Below are 27953 nucleotides of genomic sequence, written 5' to 3'. Positions count from 1 at the left end.
CAGCAACGCAAAAAAAAAATATTTTCTGAAAACTGAATTTCAACAGTGCACAGCAAAAGGGTAGTTGTATTCATGTATAATAGTTCCTCTAACATAGGGATTTCTACAAGGCTACTTTAAAGACAGTTCAAAACTTAAAAAAGGACTTCAAGCTGTAAACAGAAAATACATTACTGTGTCTGCACTGTTGTACATTACAGAAAACAAAATACTCTGTCTCCTCTGAAAAATCAACAGGCTGTTTTTCACTGCTGTGTCTGCACTCTGCATTGCTGTGACTGCACTCCTGTGCATCTACAAAACACTCTGTTTCTGGTCAGAACTAATGTTGCTGTAACACTCTGTTTCAGCTCAGAACGCTGCTGTAACACGCTGTTTTTTCCTTGAAACATTTTACACTGCTGTGTGTAAATTACATTCATACATTCACGCTGCTGGATACAAAAAAAAACTTCTGCACTGCTGTGCATTACAAAGAGAGCTCTGTCTCTGTTCCAAAAAAAACTAACACACTGCTGTGTCTACATACATTTTTCAGATTCAACAGAAAACTGAACTTCACGTTTTTTTTACTTGCCGTAAAAGAAAAACTATACCTATGAATTAAAATAAAATAAAATTAAAAATCCTACCTACATTTACCAACTACAGCAATAAATTACGATCATTCCGTGAGTGACCACCATTCCGTAATAAATTGCTGTGTAATGACTGATTCAGGAAAAGACTGGAGCTGCGGCTGTTTAATGGCAGATTCATCAATGTAGAGGTATGGCTGTTGATTCATCAGTACAGGAGTATGGCAAAGGACAAGCCCTGCAGTTGAAAATAATATTTCAACACACTCCTGCAGACAGTCCAGAGCTACTGCTTGTATATGAGTTGGTCCCAAATGGAACCCTGGCCGATCATCTTCATGGCGATCGCAAAACGCCCGAGGGATTACCTTGGAATACTCGCTTGAACATTGCTATTCGAACTGCCCATGCCTTCACTTTTCTTCACGCCCTTGATCCGCCTATAATCCACAGAGATGTGAAATCCTCTAACATTCTATTGGATGAGAATTTGGATACAAAGTTGGCTAATTTTGGGCTTTGCAGGCTTGTTCCTGTGGATGCATCACATGTGACTACTATCCCACAAGGCACACCAGGGTATGTTGACCCAGAGTACTATCAGTGCTATCAGCTGACTGAGAAATCCGATGTCTACAACTTTGGCGTCGTTTTGATGGAGATCGTCTCCCCGAAAATAGCGATGGACATAAATCGGAACAGAAGGGAAATAAACCTTGCTAACTTGGCGATAACGAAGATTCAGGAAGGGGCTTTGCATGAACTAGTGGATCCGCAGCTGGAAATTGAAGTGAATCATGAGGTGAAGGTAATGGCAAGAGCAGTTGTAGAATTGGCGTTGAGATGCCTAGCGTTCGAGAGGGATGACAGACCGGATATGGAGGAAGTCGTTGCTGAGCTTGAAAAAATCGGACGTTCCAGTGTTACGTCAAACGGTGCAGGTGAAGAACAGTGGAGGTCGTTTTCCAAGATCAACCAGCAAAACACAGCACCGTTATCCCCCTCCTCTGTGCAGGACAGGTGGCCCAGTATAAACTCCACTCCAAACATAAGCACATCAACTTTTCCTTGGTAGTCTTATCTACAACTTTAGGCTTTACGGATATACACTATGAGCTTTAATACTCGGGAGTCGCAGCTAGTGATCGTTTTTGTATTTTCTGATGTTTTATCAATTTAATAGAATTAGTTTGGATTAAAATGTAAAGTAAAAGACTTTATATTGATATTTTTTTATTATAACTCTCGATTTAATAAAATTAGTTTAGATTAAAATATAAAGTAAAAGTGGGTAAAATATTGTGTACCATCAACCTTTCCTTATAGTTTAATCTTAATTTTCCATTTAATAAATATCCAGTATATTAAGTATACAGTATCCGATTTAGTGTTTTCTTTTGTATTTTAATCCTAATTTTCCATTTACGGATTGATTTTGTATTTTATAATAATTTTTCTATTTTACTTGATTTAATAAATTAACTTTTATTTGATAATGTTTTATTTATTTTATTGTGTTTAATAAATTTAATTTGGAATTTTAGGTTTTTTTTGGACTCTGACATTTGTATTTAAACATTCTCGTGGCAGACCTACCAATTAATGTGGACATTAAAAAGGAAACAAATAATTTGAAATCTTATTTTTAATATTAAAATAGATTAGTTTTCCCATCGAGCATTAAAAAATCTACTGAAAATTGAATAATTTACCAATTCACAATTAGTAATGGATTATAGGCCAATGGTGATTTGGTGTTTTTCATTATAATTAAAAAGTAAATTTAAAATTTTTACTAATAAATTTTATTTATTTAATTAAATTTTTAATAAATATTAATTATGAGATTTGAAAGATGTTTATCTACCATATAAATCCTAAGAATTTCAGATTTAAAATTATAATTTTTTTAATAAATATTAATTATGAAAATAAAATTGTTATTTAAAATTTAAAATAAATTTAATAAATAAATTATTTATAATTTTATTACTATAAAATTTCTAAAAATGTTAAAATTAAAAATTAGAATTAGAATTTTACAAATACAAATAAATGGTTTCTATCCTATCCTAATATGATGCATGTCTCAAATACACTTAAATCTGCTGCTGCTTAACGTTGTCAATAAAAATGTTAAAACCGAAGGGTTATTGAATTTCCAATTCCTGTACTGCTTAGAATTCGATTGATTAAACATTTTCATAAATATTAATTATGAAAATAAATTATTATCCTGTAGTCCTGACCGTATGATGCAATCGATTTTGCGTTGACGGACTATTGGTTAGGGCAATAATGTGATTTTTTTTAATTTATCAAAGTTTAACTTTATAATTAGTTTTTTATTTTTTATAAAAAAATTAATAATATTTATATTTGTTACTATTGGTTGAAATTTTAGTAATGTTATTGTTGTGGTGGTGGTGGTGGTGATGATGATGATGATGGTAGTTAACGTCCACTCAGACCAAATTGATCTATCAGACCTATAATTTCTTCTTTCTTGGCGAGATTGGTGTTGTAGCTTTCTTTTTTTTTCTCTACGGTCTTCCAACTTCCTTTGTCTTGCATCTCCTTCATCTCTTTTGGTTCTTGGGACATTGGTGCCTTAGCTTCGCGATCTATTGTGTTAGTCCTTATGAAGATAGTCGGAGAAGAAGTTTGGTCTAGGAAATCTGCTTTGCTGTTAAATGAAGATTTATTTTGTGTAGTATTAGAATCCTCATAAATGTTGATGCATCGTAATTCGCTTACCATTGTTTGCCGTCATCATATTTATTGGATGTCATATCTCCACATGCTTATAGAAATGTAAGATAAAAAAAAATAGAAAAAATCAAATGTTTTCCAATGGTCATAATTAAGCATTGACTAGAACCTAAGTATGTTTATCATTGTATTAATTATTGGCTCATGAGAGTTTTTATTATGGGAACTCTCATTATGGGTGAATTCTTGATTCTTTAGCATGCTATGGTTATTGTTTTCGTTGGTTAATTATTAGTTTCTTTTTAATCATTATGTAGGTCAATTATATATACAGTTCATGGAAATAAACCTTAATATACTTAGGATTTTCTATACAATTGTTGGCATGTATTAATTTATATCACTCATTAGCTATACCACACCCCCTTTAGGTTTGGCGGGACCGGGCCTTTGGAGTCTTCCTATGCATTACAGTTTGTAAAAAATTTGTATGTAGGTTAACCCAATAATGCAATATAAATCAAAGCAAAATACTATAACCTATTTCTACTATCAATTTGCAGAAGCTTTAAAAATCGAGCTGAATAATATAACCAGAAGAAGAAGAATCAATCACACAATACACATGAAAATACTTTGGAGAAAGCCTCAGCTAAAAACCCCACTATCTGTATTGTCATACATGGTGGAAATACATAGGAATTATACAAAGCCTTAGCTCTCATAGCTAGCCAGCTCTCAGTACGATCCTCACATATGCTCACAGGAAATCCTGGCTTCTCTCAAGCCTTCCTCTTTGCCCTCCAAGCTCCTATTTCCTTACGTTGTTCCTCTGGGATGATTCTCCTTCAACCAAGTGGAAAACCTCTTCTACCTAGTGGATGATCACCTAATCGCACACACTGTTAGAACTGTGCAATCATCAAGGAATGATTCCTTTACTGCATGCATGAGTTTTATTTATAAGAAAACACATGCAACTGATAGTACACTGTCCTTGACTTGAATCTCAACTAGATCTTTCTCAGAATAGACATGCATGAGTTTCTGATGATGGAATCTTCAGTTAGCTGGAGTACACTAGTTGAGTGCATGCATGCATCAACTGTCTGTTAACTCTCTATTAGTTCCTCAAACAGTTTGGAACTAATTTAACTAGACTTAACTCAGTAAACTGAGTTAACTAATTACAACTCAAATACAACTCAATCTTATCTCCTTAATTTAAGGGATAATTGTTGCATGACTTCAGAAAGACTTCTAACTTGAATTTCTCCAACTAATTAATTCAAAATGAATTAATAAATTATTTCCAAGTAGCTGTTAAGACTAAATTCGATTTTAATTCACAATTTAATTCAAGGACAAATTAAATTGGAATATTCTTGTTGCCACATTTCAACACTCCCTCTCAACAAGAAAGGGATTATCTGCCACCTCAATCCTGTCTCTGTGGAACTCGAATTTACACTTTGACAATGCCTTTGTCAAAATTTGAGCATCCTGCTCCTCTGTCGAAACATACTGCAGCAACATGATCCTCCCATCATCAGCAGCTTGCTTTACCTTGTAAAGCCAATGGGAACTCACAATTGACTTATTCTCTGGTATCAGAACCATGTCCCAAACACTGTTACGAACTATGGAGTCATACTCCTCCACCATAGCATCAACCCAAATTGGCTGCTGCACTGCTTCCTCAAAGGAAGATGGCTCGGTCTCAATGCACTCCCCAACAAGGGCTATGTATCCAGTGTATCTCTCAAGTGACCTCCTCTATCTGCGCTGAGAAGATGGTGCTCCCACATTCTCTCTCGCGTCCTTCAACAATCTGTCAGCTTTTCTTGTGCGCTTTTGTCCATCTCTTGAAGACTTTACTTGAGTGGATGTCTCCACTCCTGGAACCTCTGCATGCAGCTGCTTTGCATCAATCTGAGGCTCTTCCTCCTTAGGAAACAACAGTTTCTCCACAGCTTGTAGTGGGAGCTCCCTCTCAACGGAAACTCGCATGGTGATGCCAACTAAGCCTAAAATACCCACAATATGCATATAAAATTCATAATCTCATTCATCCCAGGAATTTCAATCTCCCTGCCTAGTCAACCCTTCATGAATTACGGGTTAATGCCCCTTAATAATGTCTCATGTGGAAATGTTTTGAAGACTATTCAACAATCTAATCCTTAATTACCCTCTCCAACGAAATCTTGTTCAACCTCATAAACTTTCGTTAATTCTTAAACTCGCGCATATTAACCATACCCTCTTACTCTAGTCTCGGATTTACTCAACACTAATCATACCATGGTTAATTTCCCTTAACCCACTTTATTTCTATAATAACCTCATATAATAGAAATATACATAAACCGCATTAACCTTACCTTTCCACTTTTTCCACAGCCTTGACACATTTTCCGAGGCCCACCTTTATCGGTTCAATCTCCACCATCGATTTCATTCCATCAGATCAATGGTTGTCGCGTGATCTCCACTCGTCCTCTGGAACTCAAATAACTTTAACTCACATCTATAAACTTCTCGGGTCCGCTCTGCAATTGAACAACAATTGAACAACAACTGAACAACAATTGAACATAAATTGAACAGCAACTGAACAACAATTGAACAACAATTGAACAGCAACTGAACATCAACTAAACAACAATTGGTATTTGAACAACAACCGGTCCTGTTACCAGGCATCTCTGAGCTACAACCTAGGAGAGCTTCAATATTGTTCTCTGAACTATTGGAATGGATGATGGTTTGGATCAAGTTAGATGACTGTTTCAACTCTGTTTTCACTCAAGACATGCATGAACACCCTCAGATTTAAAAGGCTTTAGACCACTAATGCTCAATAATTTATAGATTTAATGGATAGATGGAGAATACTAACTATACCAATAGATGCATACATAAACACATATGAATGGCTAGCTATAGAAAGTAAATGAAGCTTGCAAATCTAATTTATCAATGCAGAGATAAGATGATAGTTATCTGACATTAAACACAGAAGAAAACATGAATAACCTATTCAAGTGCAAGCTTAGAACAGAAGAGAAAATGGGAATTGAACATGTAACAGCAATAGAAGCTTATATTGTTGGAATGAAGATGAGAAGCTAGAGTAGCAGAGTATCCACAGTCTCCAAAAGTTGAACCTTTGATCCTCTAAACTTTCAACCTTTTATAGGCCTTTTACAATGCTCTCGAACCCTCTGAGGCTCGAGAGGTCTTAATCTATCCTCTCTGTCTTTTTAACGACTTGATGCCATGACTAGACATGCATGAGCTCGGAGGTCTCTTTTTTCTAACAGCAGTAACCAAATTCTGGTAATTTTTCCTTGCTGTCCAATAGCTTGCTTGTGCCAGCGATGCTCCATGACCATTGTTGTTGGTTTGGCTGTGTTGCGTTATTGTTTTTCCCTTTTTTGACTTTTTGTCTGCTCGAATCCCTGAAACGGCTGCTTTCTGTTTTACACAGAGAAACGCATTCAAACTGTGAAAATCCGCCGCGAACACTGCTCATCCGGACTTCAAAAGTCCTTAAATTTGGTCTATTCTCCTATCGGGTCCATCCTCAATCGTTGTCGCAAGTCGCTTCGGCCTTGTTCCAAGGCTTCCCTTTGTATTTTGGAAATATGTTTAAAACATTGAAAATAACATGAAAATTGGCTCCCTCCGGAATTCAAATATTATATATTTCCCTTCACGAACCCTTTCGGGTCTGGGTCTTATTGCATCGGTGTTGTTTCTTTGTATTTTGTTAAATAACAAAATATGCGAAAATGCATTAACAAATGTCTTTCGACGGATCTGAAAATCTATGCAATAATGCCTATATAGCCATCAGGTCCAACTAATCACATCGCACATATACATGTATAAAGGCCCTGCTCCATAATGTTTCCTTGATTGCGATCTGCCGATGCGATTGATTGCAATCGCATATCGCTCATGCCCCGAGCCAATGGTGAGTGCTCTGTTGTGTTCTCCGATAGCGATCCTGCGATGCAACATGGGCCATCGATCTACGCGCTTGATCAACGGTCCATGTTGACTCTGTCGATCACCATCGCCAGTTCCACATAGTCTGCGCCGATATCCGCTGATTGCCACCGTTGATTGCGATCCACTGATCAGATCTGGACTGTTGATCAGCCATATCTGACGGTTGCTATGCATTTCACTGTTCAGACCTCCTATACTCAGTTTTTTCACTGTTTCCTTGGGTTTTTGCCTCCCGATAGTGTTTTTTCGCCATTCTAAGGGTTCTTCTCTTGCGATGGTTTTGATCGTTGGCATGATTTTACTAGCTTTTGAAGACTTAGAGAGCATATTTGGATCCATTTGGATCAGGACCCGATGCAATTATATATGCGAGAGTAATCTTTTGAATTCTAGCTTATGGCCAAAGCGGAGCAAAGGAGATGTGGCTATCAGAGCTTAAACATAGGACATTTCCGCTAAAAATAGCAGCACTGCACCTCAGGGGCTAACACTGGCTCCTTCTGGGGATGAAAGCCTCCTTGTGAGGTTTCAAGAACCACAGACCAATGCCTTTCCTATAAAACCAAAATCAAATCTATCTCCTAGTGTTCCATTGGGCATGGAGTTTATTTTGCATAGAAAATAAAAACTGAGAAACATGTTTACAATATCAAGGATTTAAAGCCTTAAATGAAATAAAGTTTCAAGAACTGCCCATTAACTGGGCCACCAAAAACATATTCTCTTTCCAGACTGTGCAGAATAAAGGTATTGTTCTGTTGAATTTGAGTGATGACAAACAGACCTGTCCATAAGGAGTCAAACTTGCCATGATTCCCTTTCTTTTCCTTCAATGAATCCCATTTGAGAACCCAGTCACCAACTTGGAAATTGTCCACTTTTGCCTTCCTGTCAAAGGTTTCTTTGATTTTATTTTGATGAAATTTTGACTTCTCAACGAGCTGCTCTCTAATCTGTTGTAATTCAACTAGGTTATTCATTCTCCTTACCATGTCATTCGTTTCATCCTATTCTTCTTGAAAGAATTTGGCCACAGGGAGAATCAGCTGGATAGGAAAAACAACATCAGCGCCATAAACCAGCTTAAATGGAGAATTTCCTATGGACTTCTTGTTGGTAACTCTGTCAGCCCATAGTGCAAACTTCAACTTGGAATCCCAGCTCTTTTTGTTGTCCTCCAACAATTTTTTGATTATCCTTACAAGACTCTTGTTAGATGATTCTGCCAGGCCATTTCCTTGAGGATAATATGAAGTAGAATGCACCAATTGAATGCCCATGGATTCACACATGTCCACCAATTCTTCTTCCCTGAAAGCTGCTGCATTATCAGTGACTAGTTTGGTTGGGCACCAAATCTAGTGAAAATATTCTCATTCAAGAACTTTATGATAAGATGATGATTAGCATTTTTAGTGGGTACGACCTCAATCGATTTGGTGAAATAATCAGTGGCTACCAAGATCCATTTGTGATGGCCACTGGAATGTGGATTAATCTGACCTATGAAGTCTAAGCCCCACTCATGGAAGGGACCATTAACATGTACTGGCTTCAAGGGTAGAGATTTTAGCTGTTGTCTTCCTACAAACCTCTAACATTTGTCACAAGATTTCACAAAAGAAAACACATCAGAGAAAAGAGTAGGCCAATAATACCCAGCTCTCAGGATTTTGTGGGCTGTGGTTTTCTAATAATGATGCCCTCCACAGATGCTAGAATGGAACTGGTGCATGACTTCCACAGATTGTCCTTTATCCAGACATCTCAAGAGGATTCCTAATGGGTCTTTTCAATAGAGCAGGTTCTCATTAATGCAGAATTTGGCTAATCTGAGATTAATGGCCCAGGCTTGACTTGAGCTAAGCCCTGGAGGGACTTCTAGCTTCTACAAAAAATGAACTATACTGGAATACCATTCATAGGTGGCTAGATTTTCAGCCGAAGGCTGATTCTGCTCTTACTCTTCTGCTGCTTCCTCTGTCTGCTCATCACCTGAATTTGAACCCATGCAATTGGTGTCTAACAAACTGCAATTTTCCTCAGCCATAAGTTTAGCCAAGCCCTGGCCTTTGACAAGCTCAGTGAGCTTCACCTATGTGTTAAACTCTATGAATTTTGCAATCCATTTAGCTCTCTTTCCATCAATATCTGGATGAGTTAGGACATCTTTTACTGAGGCTGACAGTACATATGCAGTCACTTTGGAATGCAGAATATAAACTTTGAAAGCCTTTAAAGATTTTATGAGAGCATAAGCTTGCTTTTCAATAAGGTCGTACCTTAGTTCAGCATCCCTCAGAGTTTTTCTGAAAAAGGCCACGGGGTGCTCTACGCCTTCATCATTTTTCAGCAATAGAACTACTGCAAGTGTATCATAAGAGGCAAAAGAGAAGATACAAAACTCCTTGGTGTAATCTGGGTTGATTAGAGTGGGAGCTTCCATGATAGCTTGTTTGATGGCTTCAAAAGAGCTTCTTGTAGCATCTGTCCATTTTATTTCTGATCCTTTCTTTAGCATGGAAGTGATGTGCTTCACTAGTTCTGCAAAGTTTGGAATAAACCTCCTCACAAATTTGATCTTACCCAGGAAAGATTGTATGTCCCTTTTTGACCTTGGGATGGACAATGTCTGAATTGCTTGAACTCTTGCTGGATTGATCTTCACACCTTTGGCATAAACAATATGTCCTAGTAGTTTGCCTTCTTCTAGAGCATACTGTGACTTCTTTGGGTTCACGGAAATCCAAACTGTCTGCACTTTAGAAACACCTTCTTCAAATGCTGCAAATGGTCCTTGTGAGTGCTGGGAAAGACTGTTATGTCATCAAGGTAAGTAAGGAAAAACTTGTCCTTCTCTCCCACAAAGGCTATGTCCATGGCCCTCTTAAAAGTAGCCCCAACATTCATCAGTTTGAAAGGCATCTTGGAGTACATGAAAGTGCCCCAAGGAGTAGTGAAGGCGGTCTTTTCCTGATCTTCTGGATGTACAACAATCTGATTGTAACCTGAAAATCCATCTAGGAAAGACATGACTCTAGCCCCTAAAACTTTTTGCAGCAAGTGTTCCATCTTAGGTAGGGGGTAGTTGTCATTTTTAGAGCATTTGTTGAGATTCTTGAAGTCAACACAAAGCCTGATTTCTCCATTCTTCTTTCTTACTACCACAAGGTTAGCTATCCACTTTGAATACCTTAGGGGAACTATGATCTTGGCATCCAGTAGCTTCTTGATTTCCTTTTCAATCAAAGGCAATAAGAGAGGGCTGATAGGTCTTAATTTCTGCTTAAAAGGGATGGTGTTCTTCTTCAGTGGAACCTTATGTTGAATGATGTTGGTGTCATAGGTCCTAAGATCACTGTATTCCCAAGAACAAATATCAGCAAATTGTTTCATCAGGGTGCAATACTCAGAACTCTGGGCAGAAGACAAGTGAGTGGACAGATTTATGTACTTTGGATGGGCTAGACTCCCTACATTATGTTTATGAATAGTAGACTCATTTTCTTTTTTGGCAGGCTTATAAGGTACATCATTATGATCAAACAGCTTCTCTAGGGGCACCAATCCTTTGGGTATATGGTTACTAGGCAGTTGAACAATGTTGTCTTGACCAATCTCATCATTTAGCTTGGACTCGTTGCATTCTTTAATGGTTTCATTTTATTGGTCGATGTGCATTTCAGAAAATTCATTAACGAATTGTAAAAACCTATTAATTTCATCATCATCTTCAAAAACTTTCCAGTATTTGACATTGTTAGGCAGAGATGGTCTATATTTCACCTGAACTTGATAAGTCAACTTAGGAGGCAAAGGAGGAATAAACGTGCTAGCAGACACAACAAGGGAATCAACAAGCTGGTTCTTCATTCTCGGGATGTAAGAAATGTTGAAAATATTAAAAGAGCCCTTAAGCTTCCATACCTCATCTCTGTATGCTTTCAACCTTGGATGCTTCTCTTGGAAAGTTTTGTTCACCTGCTGAATGATAAGGTTTGCGTCTCCAAACACTTTCAGAACTTTGATGCCTATTTCTTTAGCAGCGTTTAAGCGCAATATCAAGGCTTTGTACTATGCTATGTTATTTGTGACCTGAAAATTTAATTTGAAAGAAAATGAATGCATTCCTGTGTGGGGGACACAAGGACTACACCTGCTCCTGCAGCTTCCTTAGAGCAAGCTCCATCAAAGAATATGTCCCAAATTTGTGGGGCTTCTTCTTTTGTGATTTGGCGAACTGGTTACTTAAGCTGCGTGGAGGCCAACTGGGATTCTTCAATCTGAAGAATACAGGCTCCAAAATTAGTGTCGATATCATAGATGGGATGATTAGCGGGATTTCTTTCATCACTGATGATATAAGCCAACTGAGCTTATTTGTATAATGTCCTACTCTCACCTCCAAAAACTGGGACAGTAGCATAGGATAGATCATTTTGCAATGTTCCACCTAATCTCTTCATCCAACCTCTGGAGAGAACCATGCCAAACTTGGGGGGTACATCTACTACCACAATATCCATCACCATGCTCTTCATGGGCAGCTGAGACAAGGTGATGACTAGGTCTTTGATTAATCCCAAACATTTCACTTTTCTAGAGTCAAAAGAAAATAGGTCATGATAAGACTTGGTAATGTCAAGACCCAACTCATCCATGATAGCCTTGGGCATTAGATTATGGCTGGCTCCTGTGTCCAGAAGGCAGTTGTGAAGGATTTTGTCATGAATAGTCAAAGAGACATAGAATGATGGGGAGCTGTCATCACAATTTTCAATCATTGGGCTGAGAACAACAATTGGTTTGTCGTCTTGCAGATTTACATAGTCAGTGGAGGCTTGGATGGCTTTATGCTCAAGGGCCTCAAGGATAGATCTCTTGATGGACTCATTCTTCACTAGTTCAATCAGAGGTATAGGTATTCTTAGCTTTTGAATTTCTGATTGAAAACTGAAAGGAGAAGGAGACTTGTCCAGGCCTCTTACCTCATGAGCTAGAGCTTTGAGGATGATGGGATCAATTGCCGGTCACTTCTTCTTATTATCTTGCTGTATTACAGGGACAACAGCTCTCTGAACAGGAGTTTCCTTGGCATTATTCATCTTCAACCTCAGATTATATATGTGCTGATCAGAAATTTGGAGAACAACTTCACCATCCCATTCTTGGTTGATCTGGTCATTGAATAATGACTTTTCATAGGCAGCTGAGGTCAAAAAGGAGGCACTACCTTTGTCTTACAAACAATGGATCTTGTCATCTTCTTCAAACTGCTCTTCTTCCATGACTACATTCTGGAAAGGGGTCTTCACCCTTTGCTCTTCATTGGCATCTTTGCTTCTTTGCAAAATCTGCAACTGCTCATTAGCTCTTCCATATGGATTTGGATTTCTAGGAGCAAAGGTATTAGACACCCTTCCTTTCCTAGGGTGTTGCTCAACCTTTAATTTGGAGATTTCAGAGGCTAATGACTCTGTCATCTTGGTCATTTTATCTATCTTGGGATTTGAAGATGATGAAGACTCACCCCTTTATCTCCTTCTATCAACATTTCCCTTGAGCTTCTCTGCAGCCATGATGTTTGATTCTACTTCCAAGGCTGCATCCTGCATATCAGCCAAAGTAGCACATTGCCTCTCCCTCAACAGTAGACATAAGTTAGAATCAAAGGCACTGGCATAGGTGAGTTTAGCAGAGGTAGTGGTGGGTTTTACTTCAGCTGGTATCTTGCTGTACATGCGGTTAAACCTCTTATTAAAATCAAACAACAACTCATTGTTTTCCCTCTTTAAGTTCCTAAACTTGGTGTGGTAGTAGAGTAGATCCTTCTTATCCCCCCAATGCTTTAGGAATGCATAATCTAAAGCCTCAATATCTGCTATAGACCTTGGGGCTAGTTCTCTGAACCATTTTCTAGCCTCTCCATCTAGACCTTGGACAAAAACTCTCATCCATACATCATCTTCACTAATGTCAAGGTTATCAACATAGCGATAGAATGATTCAAGATGTTCTTCAGCTGTAACACCTTCAGTCCCAATGAACTTAGGCATATACTTTTGATATTCTCCAATAGGCATGGGATTCAAAGGAGTGGGTAGTACTAGAGGTCCATACCTAGCAACTATGATTCTTTCTATTTTGGTAGGTGCTTGTGGTCCTGCCATAGTTGTGGTGTCTATAAGGGTACTGGAAGTCTGAATGCCAGAGGGTTGATGAGTGACTGATAGGACTAAAGGAGTATGATGGATAGGAGGTGATATTTCCTTTGGGCTTACAACAAAAGGAGAACCTAAAGAATAAGGAGCTTTATGAATTTCAGAGATTTTTTCTTCACTACTAGTATTAGATGCTATACTCTCAACATGTATTTGTTCTATTACAAGATTTTCTTGAAGAGGTATAGAATATTGTTTAGAGCTACCTGAACCTGATGCTCCTTTTTGCAATGCCTTTCTTTCTTTGATGATTTTTTCAGGGTTAGATGTTGGGTTAGCGTGTGGTTGCTGAGGATTTCTTTGAGTATGCCTCACAAATTGAGCCAGAACTATGAAGTGGAGTCGCCAAGAGGTTCGTCCTCCAGTAGAGTCGCTAGATAGATGATTACAACCGAAAAAGTGCCCAGTCTTTGTCTATCATCAAATTTGGATCTGTGTTGTCTCCCAGGAGAAGCTGAGCTTCAGTCTTCGATCCCTAGAAATGGCACCATTTATGTTAGCACTCCAGGAAGCTCTCCTAGGTTGTAGCTCGGAGATGCCTAGTAACATATAAATCTTCAATATTGTTCTCTGAACTATAAGAATGGATGATGGTTTGGATCAAGTCAGAGGACTATTTCAACTCTGTTTTCACTCAAGACATGCATGAACACCCTCACCTTTACAAGGCTTTAGACCACTAATGCTCAATAGTTTATAGATTCAATGGATAGATGGAGAATATTGACTATACTAGCAGATGCATACATAAACACATATGAATGGCTAGCTACAGGAAGTAAATGAAGCTTGCAAATCTAATTTATCAACGCAGAGATAAGATGATAGTTCTCTGGCAATAGACACAAAAGAAAAAATGAATAACCTATTCAAGTGCAAGCTTAGAACAGAAGAGAAAATGGGAATTGGACATGTAACAACAAAAGAAGCTTATATTGCTGGAATGAAGATGAGAAGCTAGAGTAGCAGAGTATCCACAGTCTCCAAAAGTTGAACCTTTGATCCTGTGAACTTTCAACCTTTTATAGGCCTTTTACAATGCTCTCGAACCCTCTGAGGTTTGAGAGGTCTTAATCTATCCTCTCTGTCCTTTTAACACTTGATGCCATGACTAGACATGCATGAGCTCGGAGGTCTCCTTTTTCTAACATAAGTAACCAAATTCTGGTAATTTTTCCTTGTTGTCCGGTAGCTTGCTCGTGCCAGCGATGGTTCAGCTGTGTTACGCTGTTGTTTTTCCCTTTTTTTGCTTTCTGTCTACTCGAATCCATGAAATGGTCGCTTTCTGTTTTACACAGAGAAACATGTTCAAACTATGAAAATCTGCCACGAACATTGCTCATCCAGACTTCAAAAGTCCTTAAATCTGGTATATTCTCCTATTGGGTCCATCTTCAATCGTTGTCGCAGGTCGCTTCGACCTTGTTCCAAGGCTTCCCTTTGTATTTTGGAAATACGTTTAAACATTGAAAATAACGTGAAAATTGGCTCCCTCAGGACTTCAAATATTATATATTTCCCTTCACGAACCCTTTCGGGTCCGGGTCTTATCGCATCGGTGTCGTTTCTTTGTTTTTTGTTAAATAACAAAATATGCGAAAATACATTAACAAATGCCTTTCGGTGGATCTGAAAATCTATGCAATAATGGCTATATAGCCATCGGGTCTGACTAATCACATCGCACATATACATGTTTAAAGGCCCCGCTCCATAATGTTTCCCCGACTACGATTCGCCGATGTGATTGATTGCAATTCCATATCACTCATGCCCTGAGCCAATGGTGAGCGCTTTGTTGTGTTCTCTGATAGCGATCCTGTGACGCAACATGGGCCGTCAATCTGCGCGCTTGATCGACGGTCCACGTTGACTCCACCGATCGCGATCACGAGTTCCACATAGTCTGCACCGATATCCGCCGATTGCGACCCGCCAATCAGATCTGGACCGTTGATCAGCTAGATCTAGTGGCTGCTGTGCATTTCACTGTTCAGACCTCCTATTCTCAGTTTTTTCACTGTTTCCTTGGGTTTTTGCCTCCCGATAGTGTTTTTTCGCCATTCTAAGGGTTCTTCTCCTGCGATGGTTTTGATCTTTGACATGATTTTACTAGCTTTTGAAGACTTAGAGAGCATATTTGGATCCATTTGGATCAGGACCTGATGCAATTATATATGCGAGAGTGATCTTTTGAAGTCTGGATTATGGCCAAAGCGAAGCAGAGGAGATGTGGCCGTTGGAGCTGAAACAGGGGACATTTCCGCTAAAAATAGCACCACTGCACCTCAGGGGCTAACAGGTCCCACGTTGACTTCCACGTTGACTTTTCCTTTTTGTACGGACGCTCCACTCTACGCCATTGATCTTACCATTCAATCCGATGGTCGTTGATCCACTCGATCAACAAACCCAAACGAAATCCTCCACCATTGATTTCCTCATTAATCTGACGGTTGATGGTTCACCCGATAATCGTACATTACATATCACAATTTCTTCCGGCCAAGGTCCATTCACTCCTAAATGATGCGATGCGATATTAATCCAATGGTCAGCATCAGCGATGATCCAACGGTCAGCATCAATGACGATCCAATGGTCTGCATCCCTTCAACTAACACGCGGATTTCTAAATGCTCAACCCCCATAGTTGACTTCACATAAGAATTTGAATTTGTGATCGACGGCTAAGATCGATTACGGGCCTTCAACCGCGATCAAGAACTTTCGCACTCTCCTATCCCCGCGGTCTAGTCCTCCACCATTCTTCTTCCGCCATTCATATCCATCAATCTAAAAGATCTGATGATTCTCGTTTATTTCTACCTACTCCACATTTAGGTTGTTTGTTGTGGTATGGAGAGCATTGTGTATCGGATGAGAAGTCATCATCTTCACCGTGTTCTCTGTCCCCTTCGCCCTGTTTCCTTTTCCTGTCCCTGTTGCCGTCCGTTTTTTGTTGTGTTCCCATGGTTTCAGGTTTCTTCCAGGGTTCTGGTCTTTAGTTGTTCTGCATCACAACTTCCTCCTTAACTCTGCTCGCGCCTTTATGCTTCCTTCACCTTCATTGTAACATTAAAGGCTTCCTCCTGTACTATTGATGTGTACAAAGCCATAACACCTCTCTGTCACTCTTCTCTGTATTTTGCCTCTGATTCTGCACATGCAACTTCTGTTACATAGAACTACTCTAGTTCACACACAGATTATAGCTAAATTACTCCACACACACACATAAACTCAGAATCGAGTTGTTTGTATTAATAAATAGGTATTTACACAGTTTCTTCTCTACGACCTAATTTCCAATATCAGTGGCCTCTGTTTCACAATCTTCCCGTAGGCTTACAATCAAACTCTTCACACTCTAACTCCTAACTAACTAGCTAACCCCTGACTATGCCTTTTAGGCTTACATTTATACAAAAGGATTCTACAACCAATTCCTGGTTTAGATCCATAAACTTCTCAACAAAACCCTAAAATCTCTTCCTTATCTCTAAGGATCCTCTCTAATCCACAAAATCATGAACTAACTCCTAATCTAAGATTTGCAATTAATTCTCAAATCTCTCAATCTCTCAACTATCATGATTCTCTCATGTTCTCCTACATTCGAGAACATTTACAATATGCTTCACAATACTTAATTAATTCCTATTTTCATTAAAATCACTCAAAACCTAAGTAATTACATTAATTCAACACTTAGGAAACCAAATGCCTTAAAATACAAGACCCCCTATGTCTACTAAAATACAATGATATTGTTGAGTTGAATGCTCCTGCATCAGACTCCCAAAGTAGAAAATGTTCATGATCTCCTGATCATGTGTCTTCATATGTTGATAGAAAACCTCCAGGGTCCCAAACTTTAGTTTGTAGTTGTCTGAATGCTCTGCGCCTTTGCTACTGCTATATGTCTACTGTCTTCTATTTTATTTTCCTCTCCTTGTCAATCAGTTTCAAGTTCTGATTGATCATCCTTCCTGTTGCTATCAATCTTCTCCATATGGATTGTTTCATCATCAACTGCCATAGTTTTTCAATTTCCATTTCCAGCACATCCTTGGGCTGGTCCATACTTTGCCACTTACTGTTACCTCTTTCTCTTTGTTTCAGGTTGTTGCTGCTATCTACTAACTCTTCAAACTTTTGTTCTTCACTTTGAAGTTGTCGAATTCTATCACTTACTCTTTCTCCTATGCTTACTTTTTCTTCGCTTATTTTTACTTTTTCTCTCATTCTTACTTGTTCTGTCTCCCTTTCATCCTTACCCTCTTTCATTTTTATTTGGCTGCTCATCTGTGCCAAATTTTCTCCAGCATCTGCAACTAAACCTGCACTCACCAAACAATTATAAAAATAAAAATCATAAGGCTTCTGTGCCTTTTATTCCTTTGGCAACACATATTTTTGCTGCTCTAATTCTTCCTCCTCTATCAGCACATCAGTATGCTGATTTGAATTCTCAACAGAATTCACGAGACTATCAGCTAGTCTCTCCTCCACACCATCTGTTTTAATAATGTATTCCTGTCCTTGTCCACTGTAGTGAACTTCTTCATTCTCATTCAGTTCTGATTTTACAACCTGAACACTTACTTTTTGGTTTTCTAGCCTTTTCTCCAAAAGACTTAACTCATGCCATAAATTTGCCATCTCACTTGGAATTTCTCCTAAAAGCTCTGTACAATCCTCACTATCTTCTTCTTTGTCACAAGTATAACTTCTTGTTGACACTAATTCTTCATTCTTGATTAGAATAAAATTATGATCCTCCATCTCTGTGATAGTTTTTGGATTGTCGAATTGTAGACATTCTTTCATAAATAAGGGCAAACTACTGATAAATATTTGTTCCTTTTCTTTTTCTTCTCGTATGTAGGGAACATATAACAACAAGGATGTGAACTTAGTTATGAATTCATCCATAGTCAACTTTCCTAATCAAAGGTCATGAAACTCTTTTTCCTTCTCATCATAAAATATTTCAGTTAAATACTTTTCCTTGAAGTACTTTGAAAATTTTCCCAAGTTACATTCTGTTCATTAACTTCACGTACTGTTTTCACATCTTTGCACCATAAGCTGACTTTTCCTTGCAATTGGTAGATAGCTAAGTGAGGTTTTAGATTGTGATCATATTCATATAATTGAAAATAATTATTCATATTAATAAGCCAGGATTTAACAACCTCTTCCTGTTCACCATCAAAGATGGGAGGTTTTATTTTTTGGAATTCCCCCTACAACTCAATTTCCCGTCGTTTATGATTTTTATGGTTGATACATTGTCCGATTCTTCTTCTTGATTTTCTTCACCACCTTCTGTTTCCGGATATTCATTTCTTAACTCTTGGTCACCAGTCATGTTTCCATGTTCAGGACTGGGAAATGGTTATTGCTATTTCTATCTATCGGAAAAACTTTTCATAATATTCTTCTATTCCTGCATCAATCTCTCGTTGTCTGTCCGCAACCTGGCCATCTCATTCTTCAATTCTTATACAATTTCCAGTATAGCAGCGTTGGTGGTGCATGGTTCCTCTCCCAAATGTACCCATACTTCAGGGTTAGTTTCTAGAAAAGGTGTCGATCCTGCTCCCATAATGGGTCTTAATGGTGTAAGTCTAGTTCTCCTCATAATGAATTCTTTTCCTTCTAAATTTTTTCTCTGCACATCACAATCGTTGTTATTCATTTATCATCCAGAGGCCTCAATTTTGAAACCTGGGGCTCTGATACCACTTATGATATCTCCACATGCTTAAAACAATATAAGATAAAAAAAAAAAAAATGTTTTCTAATGGTCATAATTAAGCATTGACCATAACCTAAGTATGTTTATCATTGCATTAGTTATTCGCTCATGAGAGTTTTTACTATGGGTGAATTCTTGATTCTTTAGAATGCTATGGTTATTGTCTTAATTTCTTAATTATTATCTCCCCTTTTATCATATATAGGTCAACAATATATATACAACCCACGACATTAAACATTAATATACCTAGGATTTTCTATACAATTGTTGGCATGTATTAATTTATACCACCCATTAACTATACCACACCCCCCTTAGGTTTGGCGAGACCGGGATTTTGGAGCCTTCCTATGTGTTACAATTGTGTGCCTTCAACCTTGGGATGTGTTCCTCATCCACGGTCCTCTGTAAGGCATCTGCATCATACGGTGGACAATAGAACCCTATCGCCTTTGGTAACTTCTCCCTACCCCAGTAGGGTCTCGAAGATGTTCATTCTTCACCCGAAGGGTTTATTTTCTTGGAGTTTTTACAGGTGGTGTTTTATGATGAGCGTTCTTTACTAGTTATAGATTTCGCAGTGTATACACCTCAAAAACATGGCAGAAAACTTGATTTACCCATTCCTGTATAGATTTGTTGAAGAATTTAATGTTTGGCACCTAAAGCAAGGACTGATATGGTTCAAATGCCATTCACAGGTATTTGATGCCTCTGTATGGATTTTTTTTTTTTGTGTTTTCACACTAAACACTTATTTCCTAACATATGGGTTGTTCTGGCATAGGTTTGGTGGCCGACAGAGGCAAAGAATTTGAATCCTTCTCTACTCTAGATGGTATGGCTCGAGGTTCTATTTCAATTGCTGTCCAAAAGTTCACATCAAGATTACACCGCGGCTCCATCGATGTACTAGGTAATATGGTTACTCATGATTCTTTTGATAGTGTGAGTGTTTGAACTAAGTTGTTTGGTTTCTGGCCCATCGTTTTTCCAGTTATATGAGTGTCTGGTTTGTTACTTTTACAGTATAGCATTGTATTGCTTAATTCACACGGGTTTTGAGAGACTGTAACTTATTTGTTAACTTATCTCTTCTTGAGATAGTTCTTTTTTGCATAATTTTTCTATGGTTATTCCAAGTGTTGGAAAACCTGTTCTAATAGTTTAAGTTATGGATTGCTCTCTGTTCTTATTGTTACATCGTTTTGGAAGTATAGGCCGAGGATTCTCGATGCATGATACTTTTATGTTATGGGTTTTTCCTCGTTGAGGTTCTATGTTAGTTACAACACAGTTTCTTGGTAATAATCTTCTTTGTTTATAATATCCTTGATTCTCTAAAAGTTAATCATTTCAGTATTTGCTATAAGCACCATCTAATTTATATGATATTCTTCTTTTAACACATTGTGATAGAACTAGGTTTGCATCGTCTTAGTTTATCTAAGCTAGGCACATTCCTTTTTCCAATTTTCCTTAAATAATGAAAGAGTTCCCCTATGTCAATGCATCAAGTATTCATTTATAATGATGGTTTTATCTTGAGAGTAATATGGATTTTCCGACTTATTTTATAGTTATGTATATTTATGAATGCAGAGGCTCTGAATTTTCTTTTGTAAGAAATTAGTGCAAGTTTTCTACGGGCTCTGAATGTTTACTTTCTAAGAGAATTACATAGATATGGATAGACTCAGGTTTTATTTTCTTAAAGAAATTACACAGTTAGGAACAAACTCTGAGTTATTTACTTTCTTCGTGTCAAGACTATTTTTCTGCCCTTCCTAGTTTTGTTTATAATTCCTAATTCCTCTATTACTGGAGAAGCAAGAATAAATCATTTCAATTAATTCATTCAATTGTTCATAAGGAAAAGTAAAATAATTATCTGTTTCCTGTACTGGTTAGTACCGAAACTCAGTCCAATCCTTGGAAATGAAGCCAAACGCCTCCCAACCATGACATCAATAACTTCAGGCTAAATCTCCCCCGAGCTACTTCTCACATGCAGAAATTTCATAACTGTTAGCTATTTTACACTGCAGCTATCCGGTCCTAACCAGACTTAGCTCAGTTTAGCCTGAAGCTATCTGGTCCTAACTAGACTTAGTCTAGTTTAGCCTGAAACAACCCATTAACCTTTTAGCATGGACACCTTTGTTCCAGTTCTTTTTCTTTCTTAACCTCAGGTAGAAAATACCCTCTTGGTCTTTTCCTTGAGAATAAATCTTCAAGGAGTAGTTATGGGTAGGTAACTGCCTGCCCTAACTACCTGACATGTGAGAAATATGTAATTGGCATTATTCAAGATATTTACTTCTTGCATAGCTTAATCATATTATTTAACATAAACAAATATCAAACTATTGTTTTAGACTTCCTAAGTCAATTAACAATATCAAGTTTGTTTGACTGCGATAATTAATATTTGCAATTATCGGGGACATCACATTCGATTGACTAAACATTTTCATAAATATTAATTATGAAAATAAATTATTAATAAATGAAATTGTCTGGTTGAAATTTGGATTTTGATGGATAGAAATTTGATAAGTTTATTCTTGAAGTCTTATTAAAAAACAACCTAGATCCTTCTTAACTCTGGATCTATCAAGCACCGAGAGGGATCAAATCTCTTGAGGTGCAAACCTCTTTTTTGAGTGCAAAACTTGAGGTAAGGTTTGGACCTAGTGAGATTTGATCCCTCTTGGTGCTTGATAGATCCGGAGTTAAGATGGATCTAAGCTAGTTTCAGTCGTGTGTAGCCAAGGAAAATCTATCGAAGATATGATTAATTTGATCAAATAATATGTAAATACATCTAATATTAATATAATCATTTTAAGTATGCTAAATATGTCTGAGATTATTTTAATTTTAATTTTTCTTAGTTACCTCATTTTGTCGATGATAAATATTGTTAATAACTTTAATGATGAAAAATGCTGAAATAAAATTTTTGAATGCAAAGTGACAATGTAATAGTGTTGAATGATAGAAAATGTGAATAATAAGAATGTAGTGAGTTACAAATAGTCTTTATTGTGATCAATCTCAAACTATTTTATTATACTATTCTTGTTTTCACCCTTATTAGTTTTGTCATCTTTTCATATTGATTATATGAAAAGGATAGTTGAAATCGTAAACCATTTAAATATTTAGCTCGAGTTGTTGTACTAAACATCATACCTTGTCTCTCTTTCTCTCCAATATTAATAAGTTGAATTAGTATAACACGAAAATGAATGTACATTGCCAATGATTTTTTATGCTTACACTGAAATCAATGAATCTAATGCAACCAATCAAATAAGATTAGAAAATAAATTCTACACTGAAATCAATGCATCTAATGAAAATAATCAAATAAGATTAGAAATCAACATCTACACTCAAATCAACACATCCAGTGCAAGTAAGAAAACAGGATTAGAAAACAACATCTACACTGAAATCAATGCATTTAGTGTGAGCAATAAAATAAGATTAGAAATCACTATCTACACTGAAATCAATGCATTTAGTGAAAGTAATCAAATAGGATTAGAAATCATCTACATTGAAATAATTGCATCTAGGGAAAGTAATCAAATATCATTATAAATTAACATCTACATTGAAATCTATGCATCTAGTGCAAGCAACCGAATAGGCTTAGAAGTTACCATCTACACTAAAATATATCCATTTAGTGCAAGAAATCAAATAGGATTAGAAATCATCTACATTGAAATTAATGAATCTAGTGCAAGCAATCAAATATGATTAGAAATCAACACCTACACTGAAATCAATGCATCTAGTGCAAGAAATCTTCTTATATCTATATCTCCCTACATCTTTCTTTATTTGTCTCTCTATCTAGCCCCCCCAAACACACACGCTCTCTCACTCCATCTATATCTCCCTCCATCTCTCCTTACTTGTCTCTCTATCTCACCCCTGCAAACACACACGCTCCCTCACTCCATATTTATCAATCTCTCTATCCCTCCCTCTCTCTGTATCTCTCTTCTTCCCTTTCTTCATTGTCCATCAATATCTCTATCTCCCTTTGTCTCTCTATATCACCCCCAAAACATACATTCTCTTTCTCCAATCTATCTATCTATCCCTCCCTCCTCTCCCTCACTCTCCCCGTTTCCTCCTATTGTCCTCTCTCCCTCTCTCTCCATCTTCCTTATCACTCCCTCTCTCTCTCCACCTTTCTCTCTCTATGTATTTCTTCTTACCTCCCTCTCTCCACTCTCTCACATCCTCTCTCTTCCTTCCTCTCTCTCCCTTTCTCTCCCACCTCTCTCTCTCTCTTTACCCTCCAACTCTATTACTATATCCCTTCCTCTCTCACTTTCTCCCCCCTTCTCTCCATCTCTCCTTATTTGTCTCTTTCTCTCACCCCAAAACATACATACTCTCTAACCATCTCTCCCTTGTCACTCACTCTCTCTCTCCATTTCTTTCCTCTTCCCTCCCTCTCTCCCCTTCCAACTCATTCTCTGTATCCCTCCCTCCATGTTCCTCTCTCTCACCCTCTCTCCTCCTCTCCCTTGTCCTTATTCTATCTTCCTTTCTCTCATACCTCCCTCTCTCTCACCCCATCACTCTCTCTCTCTCTCCCTCCCTCCCTCTCTCTCTCTCTCTCTCTCTTCCCTCCAATCCTCTCTCTTCCCCCATCACTCTACTCCTCCCTATCCCTTTCTCTCCTACCCCTCTCTCTCTCCCCCCATCTTTCTCTCTCTCTCTCTCTCTCTATCACTCTCTCTTTTCCCTCCAATCCTCTTTCTTCCCCCATCTCTCTCTCTCTCTCTCTCTCTTTTCCCTCCAATCCTCTCTCTTCCCCCATCTCTCTCTCTCTCTCTCTCTCTCTCTCTCTCTCTCTCTCCAACTATGTTACTTTATCCCTCCCTCTCTCCCCCTTTTCTCATTCTCTCCTTCTTTGTCTCTTTGTCTCACCCCTAAACATACACACTCTCTCTCTATCTCTCCTTTGTCACTCCCTCTCTCTCTCCACTTCTTACTCTATATGTCTTTACTCTTCCCTCCCTCTAACCTCCTCTCTCTCATCCTTCCTCTCTCCCCCTTTCTATCCTACCTCCCTCTCTCTTCCCCCATCTCTCTCTCTCTCTCTACCCTCGAATCCTCTCATTATCTCCCTCCCTATCTCCTTCTCTCTCTCCCCTCTCCATCTTTGTGTCTCCCTCTCACTCTCTTACTCTTTTCTACCTCTCTCAATCCTCTCCTTCTCTCTCTTCATTCCTAATCTCCCATCTCCTTTAGTTTATCTCCATCTCTCCCTTGTGACTCCCCCTATCTCTCCACCTCTATCACTCTATGTCTTTGTTCTTCCCTCCCATATATATCTAGAGTTAATATATATCATGATATATTAATATATATTATAATATAAAAATTTAATGTTGTATTAATCTAAATTTATTAAATTTAATAATATTAATATTATAATATATTAATATGAATATTTGATTTAATAATAATAAAAATATTAATCTTTTATATTAATATTAGGGTTAATAATGTTTTTTTGCATGGTATTAATAATAATTTGGCCCATGGTATTTCACCCATAGGCTTCCCCTAAACAAAACCTCTTTTTTGAGTGTTCATAAATATAAAGTGGATTATGGAGTAAATATAAAAAGAGGTTTATCTTTATTTTTATTTATTTACCATACCTCTTTTATTTACCATGGTATTTGGCTCATAGACTTGGTATATAATTAGATGTTGATTTCTAATCATATTTGATATATTTTTATTTATTTACCATACAGTTTTATACCTTTTTATATTTATTTATTTACTATACCTCTTTTATAAATATGGTATTGAGCCCATGGTATTTGACTCATAGACTTCACTTAAATAATTTTATTTTATTTTTTATTTTTTGAAAGTTTTATTTTTTATATTTTAAATTTATATTGTGCTTGTACATAATAATAATTAGATTGATTTTTAAATAGGGCCGACATTAGATTCAAAATGTTAAATGTTTATGTTTACATGTTTACGTGACATCATCTTAAAAGAAATATTAAAATTGATTTAAGAAATGACATTGACTATAGTAGAGTAAAATTGTTCAAAATTTTACTTATTAATGTGGTAAATTTTAAATGTTTATGTTTACATGTTTACGTGACATTATCTTAAAAGAAATATTAAAATTGATTTAAGAAATGACATTGACTATAGTAAAGAGTAAAATTGTTCAAAATTTTACTTAATTTGGAACTTTAATTTGGTAATTTTTTTTCTTAAAGGTAAATTTATTATCCATTCAAATTTACATGTATGATAAAGGAACTCCTAAAAGCATGAGATAATTTATTATCCATTCAAATACATAGTTATATTTCAATAATTAATCTTAGTCCATTAATAAGATTAAAAAGTTATATATAATTCAAGATTGGCAACATTAGCTAAAATTATTTTTATTATTTTTCGAGGCCGTGACATACTTACACATCGGGGTGCACCTAAAGAGATTTGATCCCTCTGAGGACTTGATAGATCTAGAGTTAAAATGGATCTATGCTAGTATTTATATAACTTTCACATTTATATACATAAAAATATTCTTACTTTTAATTTTATTAAAATATTGAAAATACATATGAGTTACTTATATATGCAACCTTTTTCTTCAACATGTCTTATAATTTTTATAATTTAATTTTTTTATTGTGATATGCACAACATTGATGACATAGATAAATAGAAAAATAACATAGGAAAAACACGTATTTTAATAATTGTTTTTTATATGCTTATTGACTAAATTTAAATATGAATTTCAAAGAGTTACCCATATATATCATTAATTTAATTTGTATGGTCAAAATAGATCTTAATGTATGTTTTCTCTCTTGTCTTTGATAGTTTTATCTTCCCTCATCCCTGGGTAATCTTCCCACCCAGTCTTACGTTCTTTTCCTCAAATTTTCCATTTAACCCATTTCTTTTGCTTTTGCTTTTTATTTTTATTTATATATATATATATATATATATATATATATATATATATTTACATAATTATTTACCATTTTTACTTCTTTTCCTTTCTTTTGTAATTTACATATTTATTTTTAATTATCCCCATTTTTTCCATAGTCTCAATTTTCTTTTTAATTTCTCAAATCTCTCAAACTCCTTCCCCCTTCTTATTATCTCTCCTTCCCCCTTCTTATTATCTCAATATAATTTTTTTTCTAGCCTCCATTCAACAAGTATTTGTTCATTTTTTCTTCTTATTTCTCTCATCCTTTGTATTCAAATCCCATCACTCTTTTCTACCATCCTTATTTCTTATATGCTTGAGGATAAGTGTAATCTACCTTATATATGTGTTTATTTTTATTAATTAGATGTTTTAAAATATAGTAGTAGTTATATGTTCATAGATCCATTATAATTACGGAAAAAAAAATTTCATGTGCAAATATTTTTAGATTGCAACATATAATGTGTTATTTTTCATTGTTTAAATTTTAATTTTGAATGCTAAATAAAATGTATATAGGACCAAATACAAATTTTAACTATAAAAACTTAATTTTTTTTCTATATATAGATATATATGAATTTGACATAGATATAAATTAGTTAACAAAAATCTTAAATAGTTTATTTAAATCTCTTGTTGAAATATTTTTGAAAAATACAAGATTTAAACATTTTCGACATCATTTTTCTATTTAGAACATATTTTTTATTTTTTATTTTTATTTTAAAGGGACACAGAAATGAACAAACTTACACAACCTCTCGTACTAAACTGTAAAATAAACTCTCAACTAAATGAATGTGATCCATCAATAATTAAAAAAAATAAAATAATCCACATTCAAAATAACCCAATAAAAACGAAATCCACCAAGATGTCTTTTCCTTCAATCTAAACACAGCACCAGAACCGGATGGTGTCTTTATTACTAACAGTTTCGGGAGGTATTAAAATTTGTTTTATGAAAAATGGTGAGCTATACAACAAAGAACTGTTGTATGGGGTGGAATTAATTCCTTCTTTTTATCCTTGATCCCGAAGGATCTAAATCCTGTTTCCTTTTCAATATTACGGCCATACCACTCTGTAATGTCCCTTATAAAATAATTTCAAAGATTTTGGCTAAAATTCTTAATCGTGTTTAGAGTATAGCTTTTTTAAGTATCAATTATACAATAATATTGGAAGATACCAAATGCATTTGATATTTCTATATGTGTTTAAAAGATTCATCTTAAGTATGGATGTAACTTGAGTTTAGAGGAATGAAATTATTTGACGTGCAAATTTCGTTAAAGTGTAAAATATAATGTGTTTTTTTTATTGTTTAAATTGTATTTTTGAATGCTAAATAGAATATATATAGAATCGAATAAAAGTTTTAATTTTTTACTTTTAGAATATAATTTTTAACTTTTATTTTTATTTGAAAGGGAAACTGATGGATGGACAAACTTATTGTAACATCCTATCCATATATAAAAAAAATTAATTCCTTTACCTATCATACAATAATCATTATGAAAATTATTTCTTACATTCACTTGGTCCATCACTTCATGGACCCATATGATTGAACCTTATGAACAAAGTTTGATGGTATTATGGTTTT

At 36.2% G+C, this 27953-nt stretch overlaps 1 long non-coding RNA gene and 1 pseudogene across 1 annotated transcript; both read left to right on the top strand.

The window, feature by feature from the left end:
• The first annotated feature begins 771 nt into the window (after positions 1 to 771).
• On the top strand, positions 772 to 1653 carry LOC149234285 (LEAF RUST 10 DISEASE-RESISTANCE LOCUS RECEPTOR-LIKE PROTEIN KINASE-like 1.4 pseudogene; annotated as a pseudogene).
• An 18013-nt stretch (positions 1654 to 19666) lies between these two features.
• LOC149234284 (uncharacterized) lies at positions 19667 to 20481 on the top strand. The gene is made up of 2 exons (XR_016268213.1): positions 19667 to 20003; positions 20090 to 20481. It is a non-coding gene; the product is annotated as an uncharacterized LOC149234284 (long non-coding RNA).
• The last annotated feature ends 7472 nt before the right edge of the window (positions 20482 to 27953 follow it).

Source organism: Pinus tabuliformis, chromosome 8, assembly GCF_031772625.1.
Source record: "Pinus tabuliformis cultivar Carrire ecotype Pingquan chromosome 8, CPIR1, whole genome shotgun sequence".
Classification (NCBI taxonomy): Eukaryota; Viridiplantae; Streptophyta; class Pinopsida; order Pinales; family Pinaceae; genus Pinus; species Pinus tabuliformis.
This window is presented reverse-complemented; position numbering and strand designations above follow the sequence as displayed.